Source organism: Aythya marila, assembly GCF_965140915.1.
Source record: "Aythya marila genome assembly, chromosome: 3".
NCBI lineage: Eukaryota > Metazoa > Chordata > Aves > Anseriformes > Anatidae > Aythya > Aythya marila.
This window is the reverse complement of record NC_139044.1, coordinates 64,804,257-64,821,147: the sequence shown is the minus strand read 5'-3', so window position 1 is coordinate 64,821,147 and position 16,891 is coordinate 64,804,257. Positions and strand designations below refer to the sequence as shown.

Sequence of the window (16,891 nt, the reverse complement as noted above, 5' to 3'; positions counted from 1 at the left end):
ATCGGTTGCTCTAATGGGAGCTAAAATGGAAAACTTGAAAAAAAAATCACCCATAGCTAATTGGCTTTTGTGTACATATTAGCTCTGCCAAGTTGAGTTGTACTGAGGAGCCAGCCTAGAACTGGCAGGATACTTGATGATGCAGTTGCCATCCAGTCTGCCAGAAACACTTTTTTGAAATAATGCTACACTTCCATTACTTGAAACTTTCTTATTTCATTTTCTGTATAATCTGATGTATTAAAACAGTTGGTGAGGGAAAGAGTCCTGAGTTTACAAAGAACAATGTGAATAAAAATTTCTAGAACTATGAAAGACCAACTTTAGGATTTGTTTAATCTTATTTTATAAATGCATATGATCTAAGCAGTAAACTATGTAGAATTCTAGAGTCAAGGTAGGGAGATGGTAAATCACACCTGACTAATCTGATTACCTTCTATAGTAAAGTGGATGGATCTGTGGACAAGGGGAGAGCAGTGGCTGTAATTAGCGTCTGTTTTAGCAAGGCATTTGGCTGTCTCTCAGAGCTTCCTTGTATGCAGATTAGGACATGATCTGTATGGGTGGATAACTATATGGGTGGAAAGCTGACTGGCTGGATAGACTCAGAGGATGCCAGTTAATAAATAGGCCACAGTCCACTTGAAGGCTAGTAAATAGTGAGTACCACAGAGGTCTAAATGGGGACCTGCCCTCTAACATCTTTATTTATGACTTGGAGGATTCAATGGACTGCACTCTCAAGTTTGCAGATGATACTGGGGACACTCATCAGTTCACCTGAAAGCAGAGATGTCATCTAGAAGGTACCAAACAGCATGGAGGAATGGACCAGTATTAACCTTTGAAATTCAACAACATTAAGTTCTCCACCTACAAAGAAGAACCCTTTGTGATTATACAGTCTCAAGACTTAATGGCTTGAAAGCAGCACTGTGGAAAAGGACACAGATATTGTAGTGATCTTGGAGGAGAGTAAGCTGAATGTGAGCCAACAATGTACCCTAGCAGGAAATGTCAACAGTTTTGGGGGCTGTATTAACAGAGGAGCAGAGCCAAGAGGTAAATGAAAGTGATTATCCTTCTCTACCTGAGACAATTCCTAGACACAGTGTCCAATTTTGAGGCTCCTCCTTCTCCTCCCCCTTCCTTCCTTTCTCCCTAGCCCTATCAGTAATCTGGAGAAAGCACAGCAGAAGTGACCAAGATGCTCAGGGGGATGAAGCACTTGCCCTGTGAGGAGAAACTGATGGAGTTCACCTTGCTCAGCACTTCCTGAAGAAGAAGCAGTTTTGAAGGGACCTAAAAGAAGCCCCCTAGTAGCTACAAGATGGTCACTGAGAAATGGTGCCAGTCTCTTCACAATGGTGAAGGATGAGAGACAACAGGAATAGGCTGAAACAAAGGAGGTTCAGGCTAGATATAGGGAGAAAAGTTTTCCACTGAAGACAGCTGAATCATGGAACAGGCTGCCTGGAGATGTTGTGTAGTCTTCATTCTTGGAATTTTTAAAGGCCCAGTAGGATGAACCCCTGAGAAACAGTAGATTGGACTGAGAATTTTCTGAGACCACTTCCAACATGAATTAGCCTATGATTTAAATTCTTTGTAAGACATAATTGCCCTTACCAAGTGTCTAAACTGCTACAGAAGGAGCCTAGCTTGGGGTAAGATGACTAATTTTTAATGTGTCATTGTTAAATAAAAATGTCCTCCTATTAGCAGGGAACTGCAAGTCAGCTAATGAACTGAATGGGTGCGATTACTGGTAATAATAAAAAAGCTTTTAAATCACAAGCCAATTCTCCAATCTCACCTGCATAATAGTGACCAAAAATCTTTTCTATTGGACAAGGCATTATCTGTAAAATCCTGTTATTATATATTTTCCTCCTTCCCCCACTTTCCCCTCCTCCCCCCCACCAATATACAAACAGTGCAGCAGCTGTATCAGAACTCCACAATAGTTTCTGAACTATATTTATACCTATTTTGCTTACTTCAATGAGCAGTAAATTGCTCTAACTTTCTGTTTAGATGTGGACATGAGACCCAGAAGGATGTTGCTTTCCTGGTTTCTAAGCTACTTCTCTGTCCACTGCACTACCTTTCATCTTTATCAGATGGTCTTCCTTGAAAATTATCATCCTACATAAAGGTCTAATCACATGAAAGAGTCAAGGACCAAGGTGCTGCTCGTCATGCTTTATTCAAACAATGCTTATTTTTCCTATATCTTATACACTAACTTCCAAAGCAGTAATTAGCTTCACGTTCAATGATCTTACAGAATTCTCTGGTCTTCATTAGGCTTTTAGCCCTTCACAAATATGAGCTATTAATTCATTAATAGATGAGCAGTTAAATTATAATGTCTTTTTGGTGTCAAGAAAGAAAAATATCTTAATGTCACAGCAAAGCTGAGAATAGTTTCAAGGAATATAGAGAAGGTTGTTGTCTGGAGTACAGATGTGAGAGGATAAGATAAACAAAAGATGAAGTAATAGTCTGAAGGGAAACCTGATACACAAGGATAAATTATGTGTTCTTAATTCTTAGATGAGTGTTTCCTATATCTACTAAAATGTAGGATAAATAGATGTAAAAGGGAAGCATCCTTGAAGACCACTGTAGAGAGGATAGCAGGAAGTGGCAGGAGTAGAAACCATAGCCTGCCTGCTCTTCTTTATACTCCAGAATAAATAGGGCAAGTATAGAGATCTGGAAATGTCCATAAGCAGTATGAAAAATTTTAAAGAAAAAGTATGGACTTCTTATTGATAGGAATAGAAGAAAAGGTATATGTTTCTCGAGACTCTTTTCATCATTCTTTCCACAGTCTTTCCCTTCAGCAATTAGTAAATTAATAAATTTAATTAGTAAATAATTAGTGATCCTTTAATTTACATGATTATAGTATACATACATTAATAAATTAACACAATTTGAAGAACTCTGTCCTTTCTTGTTTTTAACCTTCCAGTCATGCCATCTGGTCCTGTGCAACGGCTGCTTAAATCACTCATTTTCCTTTTTAAGTTGACCTTGGGTTGACTTCTTCACTTTCCACATAACTGATTAAATTTAGTGGCAATTATTTTTGGGTAGTCTAACATACTCTCAATCCTTTTTAATGTACTTGCCAGAAATATAATTTTAAAATAAATTTGCACATGTACAATTTTTGCTGTTTGCTTTGCTTATATAATTATACTTGCACCACTGTGCAGGCAGCTTCAATATGTTCAAAGATGGGTAGAAAGATCTTCCTGTAAATGTATTCACAAAGGTAATTTTGGCATCACCTTTCAAATGTAAAGGTAATGATGAATCAAGGGCAAACACCCTTTCTTTACAATTTGGTCTGTAGTAATATATGTTCCAACAGATTAATGTCTTTGGCAGTACAATTTTAAGACTTCATCTCAGTCATCTATTTTTTGTTGGAAATTTCTTGAATCTTTGCCATATGCTGAGGCAATCCCTGTTCAGTAGGCCAGTTGAATTACCGAATAAAATTCAAAAGGCATGCAGGCATTTTGTCTCAATAACTTGATATTGTATCGTCACTTATACTCAGAAGTTATTATAAATTAATTAAAAGAGCATCTGAAACCCCTCAGGTAATTTTTAAACACAAGAAGAACCTCTCTTGTAGTGATACTGCTGTCCCCGTAAGTCTATGAAGATATTTTAATCAGACATACTAATTTTACTGCACTAAAAGGAAAGGGGGAAATATATGATTATGGTCTGTGCCTACTGTCAGAAATGCATAAATTTTCTGGCATAAGTAGGATACACAGGGTGTAAATCAATGGCACAAAACCAGTGCCATTGATTTCACATGAAGTATAGCAGCCTAAAATGAAGTAAAAACATTCTGTGTAGGCTGTCATGTTTAAGAAACCAAGATGCAGAAGGATTTACTTGACACCTTTGGCAATTAATATACATATGTGCTGTGATAGTTTGTGGAAGAGGTTGGCAACAGTACTCTCTAAAATAGCAATTTGGCTGAGATGCTCAAGGATTTCAGGGTATCCACTGATGACAAAAGATAGCTGTCCGAAAGCTACTTCTTTCTGCACATCTCTTTTCCAGTCTTACTCAATGAGGCTCTTGATGTGTAACATAGTTTATGAGCTGTCATACTGCTGGATGGACTGGAAAATGATTCCCATCCTTCTCAAGTTTTTTCTTGTTTTGGCTTCGTACATGTAAAAAACTTCTTCTGCAGGCTATTTTGCTCCCAGGTGCCCAATATTTTCTGCTTACTGAAGATACTGTTCTTGGGATAGGTCTTTTACTGCTCATGCTTCCTTCTCTGTATTAGTCATTAGCTGTTGTAACAGGGACTTGAGCCTTATTTTCATTTCATTATGTCACAATGGAGCAAAGGCTCTAATGAATTTACAGGAGCTTTTTAAGTTACTGTCTCCCTGTATGTGCTGACCTACTTATGGCCATGTTATTGCTAACATGGAATGGACAAAAAAAGTGGAAGTGCATTGGCTTCTCAGTTGACACAGTTCATATCCTATAATATGAAAGTAAAATCCATTAATTTCAGTTCAGTATGGTATGATGTGCCACAGGGTGTCAAGAACGAAGAGAATAATATACATTCAATTTTCCTATCTCTGATACTTGGGCAGAAAAAATCTGGAGCAAAAAATAAGGATGATAATTTCTTAAAATATTTCACCAGGATTCAGGAGGCCTCAGTAACTGCTTCCATTTCATGTTTTCCTTCTGAAACTATTCCATTTTCCAGGGGGTTGGCCAAAAGAATTTATTTATTTTTAGAAGTGGTTCTTCTAGAATGGAGAATGGCTATGGGTGCCTAGAAGCTTGCAAATTAAACTGGAAGGAAATAAGAAATGATTTCATCATAGCTGGACCATAGTTTGGTATGATATATCAGTATGTAGTTTTGCAGGAAGTCATGTGTCTTTAGATATCCCTGAAAATTATTATTCTCATAGAAACATGATTCTCCATAATAGGTGTTTTAATCTATAATCCTGGTAAGTAATATAAAGGTAAAGTAAAATGATGAAAAAAATTCTTAGTTCACTTGTATGCTTTACAGTTTTATATTCTTATATTTATAACTCTTAAGGGCAAAAATCACTTGTTACTCATATGAAAATGGATACGATAGTAAGTGTGCTGTTGAAGAGTCAGTACTGACTCTGACTTCTGGTTATGATTCTTTTTTCCCCCTGTTACCATACTGAAACTCTGCAGAAGCAATGCAAAGAATGGAGAAAAGTATAATAGAAGGGGAGGGGAAGGGTGTCACTTTTTGAAAGCTGATCAGCTAACTCCATCACATTATTGTGTTTGAAGGAAAGCACACTTATCTTCCAGGCATGAATACAATGATAACAATTTTGGCCCTACACTTTCATAATATCTTTAAGGTAGTTGTAGAAAGTTCAAAGGTCAAAGTGTGACAGATAATAGCCAGCTCTTTTAGGACAGTTCCTGAGGCTGAATTCCATGCTTATCCAATACTTTAAAAAGTGTCATTGATACTTGACATGCAAAGATTTTAAAAGCCCGACTCATTTTAAATTCAACAATATCATTAAGCTACACAGGACTCAACACTGCCATTGCTTTTCAATCTGAGAATTTAAAATTCAACTTGGAAAAAGTGTCCTAAGGAATCAAAACTAAAGTAAAATAAAATAAAGCAAATCTAACATATGTAGACCTCTTAAACTATCTACAAATACATTGCTATTAATTTTTTCTTCTATTTACTTAAAAAAAAAAAAGAAAGAAAGAAAGAAAAAAATGTTTGCTAAAATTCTACCTCATATCTTGCTTTGGAACTCAAAGTAAATATAAAACAATTCAGCCCGAAGAAATATCCAGATCTGAAGTGTACTGGTCATAGTGCTCATATCAACATTCACTACAAATCTGCACAATCAAGTTCTATAGCCAGATTTAAGAACACAGAAGCATTTACATTTACATCTTTTTACTATCCAAACCAACCTGTAAGCTGTGGAATATAAAATGGATTTGTTCTTTACTAAAGAGCAATAGAGGCCCTACAACATGCAACCAATCCTCCATAAACAAAATATAAAACAGGAATAAGTTTCTGTTACCTACAGCCCATATAACAGCAGTTTAAATTTTGGTCCAGATAGTGAGAATTCCAAGATTCTAATTAATTCACATTTTGTCTGCCTCAAACTTACAGAAGGTCAATATTTTAAAAACAACAGCTAGAATAATAAAAAACTACAAACATTTTTGTGATCATGCACAAGAACATTACCCCATGTCTCTGGCAACCTTGCAGCAAAATTAGCTGACTAGGTCCAAATTATACTGATAATAAATTTTCTCACTGCATAGCCTGAGGAGAGAGATGAAGAAAATGAACAAATACAAAATGAAGAAAAGTGAGAAAGGAGAGACATGGAGGGAGAGTAAATATATATTAGAGACAAGGAAGCTTTTAATAACACTGTTCCCTGAGCTTGAGCTTGTTCTTTTCTTTTGTTCATAAAGGTTTATAAACTATGAACTCACAGAGAAGAATCACTATATTTTTTCAAGGAAGTTTTATAACTTTTATTATCATTTGCACAATCCAATAGATATGTAGGACTCAATACAAAGCAAATTGATATCAGATTCTATCTTAAGTACATATATGGAATTACAGATGGAAATATAGAAAAAAAAAAAAAAGTTTAGCACAGCATATCTAAGCCCACATTTAATATCTTCCATGGAGTAGCATTGTTTTCAGTGCAAGCTGATGACATTCACTTGGATATTATACTAACTCTTGCATTGGTATATAAGAAATCATAATTTTGTGTCCAGATAAATGGCAATGTAGAACATGTAAATCCTAACAACACGTTACTGCTTTGGATGCTTTCTAGTATTAGGATGCTTTGGAAGCAGCACCTAAGCAAGCATCATCATAAAACTCACAAACCGTTTAGAGGGATATACATGTAAACCTACTGACAATATTTAATTTGAAGAAAGGAGACTTAAAATGGCTCAATTTCAAATTCAGCTAATTATATCTTGTGCAAATCAGACAGATGAGAAAATTATCTATCACTTTACTTTTAAAAAGCTTAAATATTTTTTCAATATTTACTCACAACACTGGAAGAAGGTGGCATTTCCAGGCTGAGACAATTCAAGTATAGTACATTCTTTTGGGAAAGATGCTCCCATTATCAGTTAGAGAAATTAATTTATAAAAGGTAGTCTAACAGTTAATTACTCTTATTTACTCAAAGGAACCAATAGCATAAGATTATGTTGGTAGAACACCAGCCCTACTAAAGAAAAGTTACTTTCAAAGCTTAATTGATACCAATTACAATAAATTTCTTTCCTTGACTGAAGCAAAATGCGCTGAACTTTCCCAGTACTCAGACAAAAGCATACTGATTCGATACTTTTTCCATAGGTCTTGAAACTCATCACTTGACTCCTCTAGTAGTTCTGCTTTAATGTGACATACTGGGAAAGCTACAATAGTGAATCATATTAGCTATTTTTTTAGCATTATTTTGGAATGCAGTCTGGGTTTACAGTCTTAAATAAACAAGCATTGGGTCATTTCAAAAATACATTCTACTGCTCTGTTACTTTTGTGCAATTTAGAATGAGATAGAAAATCTGTGGATTGAAAAAAAAAAAAAAAAGAAAAAGAAAAAAGAAAGAAAGAAAGAAAAAGATCGAGGAGTTATGCCCTTTCATTCTTAAAATGTACTTTTTGGCAGTGAAAGAATCCAACTGAAAAAAGGCTTTCTTTTAATCTGGGGGCCAATTTAAATGTCTGCACTTAAATTTAGTGCGTAGGTTAATGTCCCTCCAATTGGATCTCAATTACATACACTCCAGTTCTTGCATTTAGATCATTGTACTCCTTAACAAATCAATAAATAATTTAGCTCCCTGGGGAATAAACTATTAAAGCAAAATCCAGTGGACTTTAAGAGAGGGGTGTTTGAACTTTCTAAATTATATTGGAAGTCTTTCAATAGTTATTGTGTAAAGCTAGTACAAAATTATGCTGGTAATGATACTGTCTTGCAGATACAGTGACATCACTCACTCATTTTGCCATTACAAGACATTCTCTTATCATTTATTTTTACTTAAGAGTTTATTTTGGTTAATGCTAATGAAATAGTATTGCTCACAATTTTTCTCAGCTTGAGTGAATGCTCTTTTACTTTGCACCAGCCAAGTATCTTTATTTATTCATGATTCCTCCCCAAGAAAGCTGGGTGTCACAGAGGCTCCTTTTGAGGGCTGTGATATCACTGTCCCGTATGGAGCACAGTGGCCCCATGTTACCTGTGACAGATCTACAAACCCTTACAATGAAATACAGCTCTGAGGAGGTGAGCATAAGTGCTCAAGACTTAGAGAAGAGTACAGGAAGTGACCATAATTATGGTAAAGGAAGACTAATTTATCTCAAGACAAAGTGGACTGCAGGGTGGCCTTTGTTTTAGGTGATGGTTATATCACTTGGATAAATCAACTGGTTCTATAAATGGCTTTCACATAGGTAACCAATAGAGAGTATTCTCTTCCTGAGCCAGTCAGATCAGTATGGGGGAAGCATATATGTGCAGCATAGAATAAGAAAACTGTCAAACAATGAAATGAACTTTGAAGAGAACAAAGGGCTTTAAACCACATAACCTTTTCCAGCAACATGGGATGCCCAGCATCATGACAATGAACATATAGAGACCAGTAACAGGAATTACATTTGTATTATGATCCAACTGCATGTCGCAGTTGTTATATTCCATATGTATTTTTATTTCAGTACACTGCTGTAACACTCTTGTAAATCAAAATCCAGTGTAATGTCAGATTATCTCAAAATAAGTAAATTCTGAATTAAATGTCAAATCCTCATTATGTAAAATACCTAAAAAAACCTGGTCAGATAGTATTAGACTCTGACACTGCTAAACCTCACTGACTTACTGTTCCAGAGCATTTTCTAGCATGGTTCCCCTTCTTGGGATAAGAGGCAAAGAGGACAAATTTAAAAACAAAAAACAAAAAATGACAACATGACATTCCATATGAACACAAGAAAACACCTTTTACAAAGTGGGTGGTAAAACACTGGAACAGGTTGCCCAGAGAGGTTGTGGAGCCTCCATACTTGGAGATATTCAGAACTGGAGTGAACATAGCTGAGAACAAATTGCTCTTGCTCTTGCTCAGAGTTGGATTAGATGTCCTCAACAGGTCCCTACCAATTTAAAGGATTTAGTGATTAGGCACAACAGGCAATTCAAAGATGTGTTACAAAGTGAAAGAGAGTAACAAAAACAAAACTGTCAAAGGAGCAAGAGGTGTCCAAGGCTCTTCATCATGGCAAAAGTCTTCTATAAAACCTCACTCTTATAATTTGCACTTTAGATATATGAATACAGATAATGAATACAAATAAGTACTAGTTGAAACATAAACTTAAGCCTAAAATGCGTGATATTTCACAGATTTGAAATGAAGCACTACACAGATGCATGATACATCTGAATTACTCCTCAAGCCATTGAAGCAGCTCTGCTAAAACTCCTCAACCATTCAACAAAGATGAAATGCTCAAAGATGAGCATTGGAGATTGCATAAAGTTCTGCAATACTGATCTGTGAAACACAGGTAAGCCCCTAAATTGGGTAGTCACATAATTAATTCTGTATCACCAGCCTCCTGTGGAGTGTGATTAAAGCGTGCTCGGATACATGTTGCAGACTTCTCTGCACAGCCCTTATCTCCAGTACTGGGGACAGCTCAAGGTCCCTGTTTGTGCCTACAGGTTACGACACCAAGATTCCAAACAACTTAAGTGACTGTAGCAGCACCCACATCAGAAGTTAAATTCTATTAAAAATGATACCACACAAGCAAGTGTTAGGAAAAATAGATAAGTGTGACAAATTGGATTAACTCCTGGCAAGATAAGACATGCTTCACCTTTCGCCAATGACTGGTCTGAGGAAGGAATTGTGATGCAGCTTGATGATCTGTCAGGAGATATTGAGTGATGAGAATAAGATAAATATTTAATGGAAGCAAAATAATCAAACCAATGAACAAACAAATATATAAAATCTACACATTTTAGAAAAAAAAAAAAAAGTATTATAGAACATAGTGACTGCAAAATTGCTGTCTTCAGCACAAATAAACTTTACCGTTATGTCAGAAACTTGAATTCTGACAGCAGAGCATAGTTACAGACCACAGCGTCTATCTGTAATCATTGATGAATTTTCAATATCCTAGTTTCAGACTACTCCATACCCAGAAAAATGCTGAGACCATCAGTTTGCCTTGCTATGGCATCAAAGTCATACTGCTTGTTGCAAAGGCAACTGGCATATTTACTTTCTCTAATTCATATGGCTGAAGAAGCTTGTTAAAATTTTCAGTACTAATCTGTGTTTCTGAGAGACTGATGCCCACCATACCTATACTATTTTCTAATTAACAAGAGAGATAAAACACTTGTGTAACTAGGGCCAGTCATGAGCAAGGTGAAAAGACACTTCCCAGGCCAACCGAAGAGAGTAGAGGTTTTTATTAGTGGTTATATCTAAAGAAGAGTTAAGTATAGTGCTTGGAAACTACAGACTATAAGGGACTGACTGTAGATATGAACTTTAAACAAGAGGTAGAAGTTTCACCTTTGTTGTGGCAAATATTTCCAAGAACTTTCTTCTGAACTTATAAATAACTGACTTCCTTCTGTTCAACTTCTACTGGCTGTTCTCCTTTCCAAGGCTGATTGTGTCTATGTGCTGCAGTTGTTAACTGCTCTTGCCTCAGTCCCTATGGAAATGGAAATAAATCTGAGATGATACTGAAAGGTTGCTAGGAAACAGCCTGATGATGAGGAGGAGGAGACCAGTTTCCTGGCCTCTCTTCAGGGTATTTCCCTGCTGTTTGTCGATCAAGATCACCACTGATGATTTGCCAATTCCAGGTGCTACTACAGAATTCTATTAATAAATAGATCAGGATTACTTTTTTTTTTATACCTGTGCTTAGTAAGGCAAATGCAAAATTTTCTTTCTGACAAGATTTTGAAGCCTTTTCCAACTCAGCTGAAATGCACTGTACGTGGAACTACTCTTAAAATTCATTTAAACTCAGGCTGATGCAGAATGCAACAACTTATTTGACAAGTTAATACATTTATTATATTTTTTATATCTCTTTATAGCTTAGTCACAATGAATATTTGAGTGCCTTCCAGTAGTGCGTTAAGCAATGTGACTAATGCTTGTTACATGTTTATTCTTTCATTCCTCTCCCCAGGGGAAGATATGTCTACTGTGCAATGTTTTGTTTTACAATATACAATGCTTGTCTGACTGTTCATCCAAATGTTTATGTTACAGAATGAAAGGTTAAGAAAATCCAATTTGCACGTGGAAAGGGAAGTGGCACTCAAACTTGTTCCTCCTGCAGAAGTTGATTTCTCAGTCCCAGACTGGCCCCAGCAAAAGCACTCATTTCTGTTTAATAAGATTTACCCTCCCTGCAAAGGTTTCTGTTTTCCAGTAAAACAAAATCAACAGTCACTATTTTCATTTGGGGACTTCAGTTTAGATACTCTGAACTCTGGCCACAAAAAAGACTTTGAAAAACCTTACAACTTTGAATATGATTCAGTAGTTGATGAGAATGGAAATGATACTGCAGAAACCACAGTACTTGGAAGAGCTCAAAATTCATCACAGCTCACAATTTTCTTACCAGAAAGACAGTTCCTTCTGTCATACAATGTTGTTGTAACCTGTTGTAGTGGGTTTACGTGGCAAGGTTTTGGTAGCAGGGAGCCATAGGGGTGGTTTCTGTGAGAAAGATCTAGAAGCTGCCCCATGTTTGGGAAGGGCCCCATTGTTTTCCAGATCCGAGCCAATAAGCGATGTTGTTTTGCGCCTCTGTGAGAGCATATTTAAGACAGGGAAAAAACGCTGCGCCACACAGCAGCCGGGAGAGTCAAGGGAGTGAGAGAACAGCCTTGCACCAAGGTCAGTGTAGAAGGAGGGGGAGAGGTGCTCCAGGCGCCGGAGCAGAAGTCCCCTGCGGCCTGTGGTGAGGACCATGGTGAAGCAGGATGTCCCCCTGCAGCCCATGGAGTACCACGGTGGAGCAGGGTTCCACGCTGCAGCCCGTGGAGGAGATCACGGTGGAGCAGGTGGCCCTGCACCGACGGAGGCTGCCGCCTGTGGAAGACCCCTGCCGGAGCAGATTCCGGGCCGGACCTGTAGCCTGTGGAGAGGAGCCCACGCAGGAGCAGGTGACCCGGCAGGAGCTGCTGCCCGTAGGGGAGCCAGGTTGGAGCAGTTTTCTCCTGAGGGATGGACCCCGTGGTACGGACCCATATCTGGAGCAGTTCTGAAAGAGCTGCTGCCTGTGGGAAGCCCACGCCGGATCAGTTCATCAAGGACTGCATCCCGTGGGTGGGACCCCACAGCACAGGGGACGAGAGTGATCGAGAAGGAGCGGCAGAGAAGTGCTGTAGACTGACCGTAACCCTCATTCCCCCGTTCCCCTGCGCCGCTCGGGGGGAGGAGATGGAAGAGGGTGGATGGGGGGAAGGTGCTTTTGGTTTTTTTTTCCCTTTGTTTTCTCACTTCTCTCGCTTGTTAGTTGTAGGCAATAAATCTTACTATCTCCTTATGCTGAGTCTGTTTTGCCCGTTACAATAATTATTGCGTGATTTTCTCGTCCTTATCTCAATCCTTGAGCCCTTTTCACATATTTTCTCCCCATTCCTCTTTGAGGAGGGGGAGTGAGAGAGCGGCTGTGGTGGAGCTCGGCTGCCCACTCGAGCGGAACCACGACACCTGTAAAGGCACTGAAACCAGGAATCTGGTCAAAGGTGAGTTTCTGATGGTATACGCTTCAGGAGAAATGCTTATTTATGCAGGAAGCTTCTGAATATGAAAACCTAAGGACTGGTGGTATCTAGACCCCTATAGGAAAACCAGATTCCTGGAGAAAATAATAACTGGGAATGAAAAGAAGGGATTTGTGGTGATGTATTTTTAAAGTAGAAAGCTTTGGAACAACATTATACTTTCTTTTTTACTAAATTTTCAATACAATGTATTGTACTGAAATTTTCAGTAAATTTTCAGTACAATATTTAATAATGAATTGATTAATGTGATAAAATATGTCACTAGATTCTGATTTTAAACCTTTTCTCTACTAAGTTTGTAGTGAACTGCAAACAATTTTGTAATAGGAAAGTATGAGAGAGATATTGATTTCAGTTTTATCCTTATTTTACATCTTCTCTATAAATAGTATTTTGCCATAAAATTGTTACTCCATGCTTTATGGTATTTTTATGCTTTAGTTGTATTACTGTCATTATTGTAGATTTTACATTTCAGAGAATATAGTGTTTTGGAAAGCAACAGAAATGGCTTTGCCAATACCAGGCAGTATCATAAAGGCTCTGGAAGGTATGTCATAGCTTGCTTTGTAGCAATCAAGACCACATACTCAGTGTAGAACATCTGGAATAGCCACTAGGCTCAGGATTTGCATGTTTGTGATATTCAAAGGGTTTGAACAGGTATCAGAAACTTCAGAAAAATGAACTGTCTGCTTACAGCCATGAGTGGATCTCCAATGAGAAACTTGGTTTGTTAATATACACATCCCTCTCAGATGTCTTTATTTGGACAACTCATTTTTTTTTCTTTGCAATTTGCAATATTTTTAAATCAAAAAGGAGAGTAATGGATTAAACTTGTTTTTACTAGTATTTTGAAGGGAAAAAAGTGATGACTACTGTAAAAGAATATATATTTTTTTCCTTTTATTTTCTGTTCTCCCTTTATACATTAATGGATATTAATTATAGTTTGATGGATCTCTGAAATACTTAACCTTCTGGAAGAGTATAAAAATAAACCTTTTGTCTATTATAGTCTACTACAGGGAAAAAAAAAAAAAAAAAAAAACATTCTCCTTTTCAGTCCTGTGTTTAAAAATGTAATATCAATGGGATGTGTGTAGGCAGATTAAGATTCCTTTTCACATTCTCTTACACCATGAAATGTAATTTGATGTGAGTAAATGTTGCTAAGAAGGCAGCTTTTGTGATCTCACTAATTAAGTGTAAGAAATCTGATCCTGATTGCATTGATGATAGTGAATAACATCATTTAGTTTAGATCCAGATGGGACCCATGGTTTAATTAATGTTGCAAGCACCCATAGGATTGTACGGAGGTGTTGAAAAGAGTTTACTCTAACTTCAGTGATACAAAGTTTGCCTCAGAAAAGCAAATTGCAAAAATGTGTAATTTGGAAAAAATGCAGGAGGAAAAGTCAAAATATGCTATATTCTACCTTTAAAAAAGAAATCTAAGTTACTCTAGGAATCTACTACTGTTCCTTTCCTTAAACGACTATTCACTTCTCTGATATTCCTCGCACTCCTTTCTTAGATAAATGAAAATAAGTTTCTTTCAGATGTCTCCTATTTTTTTTAGCTCATTCCTATTAGTCATAGCAACATCAGCCTCAAAGGACTAATATCAGAAAAATCTATTTGTACTAGAGTCTACTTTATAACATGTGCTTTCAAAAACTTCCTAATAGCAGCCATTGTAAAATCTGTATAACACCTGGTACAGCTTTATTTTCCCTTTAGAGGGACGAGAAGAACTGGAATTGAAGATCACCTGTTTATTTGTCTACTATCTTTGGGTTTGACCCAAAAAAATCTTCCATTATATTTATCTGAGTTTGAAAAAAAAAAAAAAAAAAAAAAAAAAGGTTTATTTTTCCTGTTTTCATCAGGCAACTTTTGTATCTTAGTAAGAGTCTCCTTGGTCAAGCTCCCTCCACACATGCATCGAAATATCTGGTATCAATTTTGATCTCTTCTATTTATGTAAAATTTATTCTATCAGAAGAATGATGAGAAAAGCCTTACTGTGATGATCAGAAGAGGGTTGGTTGTTCTTGGGAAAAATTAAGAGGCCTATTGAAGAATAGATTGAGAGGATTTGTTATTACTTTTTACAAATATACCAGAGCAAACATGCGAGTTAAAATAAATACCTTGAAGAATGATAAACAAATTGATAATTTAGTGACTAAATTCTACTAATTACTTATTATATCTTTAATTCAAACTGCAAAATTTCTATTTTTCTGTTAATTAAGGTTCCAGACTCATTCTGAATTCAGATAAAAATTGGATTGCAACCTCAGACCTGACTCATGACCTTTTTCTATAAAAAAATCTTGTAAGGACTCAGTCAAACACTATTAGTTATAACATGTTTTATGTTTTATTTTGTTACTAAACATACTAAATTATAAATCAAAAAAATTATTATTCCGGCATATGTGTTTTGTCCTTTTCTCCTACAAATTCATCAACTTTAAAAAGAAATTCTGTGTTTCTAAAATAGGCAATGGACGTGTTGTTCACTCTGAAAATAAAAACATATGCAACAATCAAGTGCTATGAAGGTATTTTTCAAACAGACTAGAAACCATATGAGAATGCTATAGCAATGATATGTTCCAAACAACAAACTCCTGTGAATCCTTGTAGAATGCAAACTCATAGAATGTCAGCTGTGTCAAACAGTCAAATAAAACTGGCATTCTGATATTTTTCTAACTTTCCAATTTTCACACTTTTTAATAGCAATGCAACTATTTGTGCATATGAGATTATTATATTAATTATTGAGTGCAGTGATAATTGATATTACTGAGCTGTTAGTGGAACATTTATTTATCAACTGATAACGTCTCAGTTAAAGACCTACACAACATAAATGGGATAGTTACCATCAAGAGTTATAATGATGGGGACTTAATCTGTTACCTGTACAAAAAAAAAAAAAAAGAAAAAAGTAATAAAAAGCAGTAAAAAGCACTGTCACCATACATGTTGACTGCATCCGAACTTAGTATTTACTGTAAAAATATCTTATGGTATGTATGGGCATCACTTTCAATAAAAAAGGCTGTGAACACAATTTTAAATTGCTGGCTAACAGCCAGCCAACTCTTTTTTCAGTGCAGCTTCGTCACACTATGGCTGTTCCTTGAACATTCTTCAAAGTGTTATAGAATGTGATTTACCCCTGCCATATTTGATTTTGGATGTATGGCCCTGTAGAAGTTATGTTGAGTCAGATGCATTGAAGGATCACTTCTTTAAACTTGGAAAGATACAAAGCAGAGAAAATATTGAGCTACTAAATATCACAATTAAGCAGAAAATACACATGCAACTAGAATACCTAAATTTCTGTACCAACTACAAGCAGTGTTTGCATGCTTAATTGGCTTTCCTCAAAGGCTTACCTACCTCTTTTTATGCTCCCAATTATGCAGACAATTACTATTATTAGGCAAGCAGGACAGATGTATCTGTCAGAAAATTCTTGTAAATCTCAGAAGGTAGTTTTGAAGTGGTAGACTTTTTACTTCCAGTCTCAGACAGGAGGCTCTGAAGGTTTGGAAGAGTAAATATCCTCCCCTATGTCATGTGTCTGTTATGGAATTTTGGATCTTCAAAAAAAAAAAAATTATTAATTAATTAATTAATTACTCCATTGAAATCAATGGGAACTTCATAACTTCCTCCCTGTCTCTCCAGCAGCAACATTCTGCAGAAGAACGCTCTGAAAAATGAGTAATAAACATACCATTTTTTTTTGGTGTTAGCTTTTGTTGATCTTTATGCTATAATAAGTTTATGAGGCCTGAGTACTAAAGAGGTTAGTTGGTCTTATATCTGGACCTCTCTCAACAAAGTTCTTGGGAAGTCTGGGGAAGTCCCTGCTG

At 36.5% G+C, this 16,891-nt stretch overlaps 1 long non-coding RNA gene across 1 annotated transcript in view; it reads left to right on the top strand.

Moving 5' to 3' along the window:
* The window catches only part of LOC309877001, a 41,188-nt gene extending 29,114 nt beyond the window's left edge, over positions 1–12,074 (top strand). Inside the window, exons 5-6 of the long non-coding RNA XR_014317301.1 lie at positions 9,540–9,703; positions 11,449–12,074. This is a non-coding gene — a long non-coding RNA (uncharacterized lncRNA). The remainder of the gene's footprint in view (positions 1–9,539; positions 9,704–11,448) is intronic.
* The last annotated feature ends 4,817 nt before the right edge of the window (positions 12,075–16,891 follow it).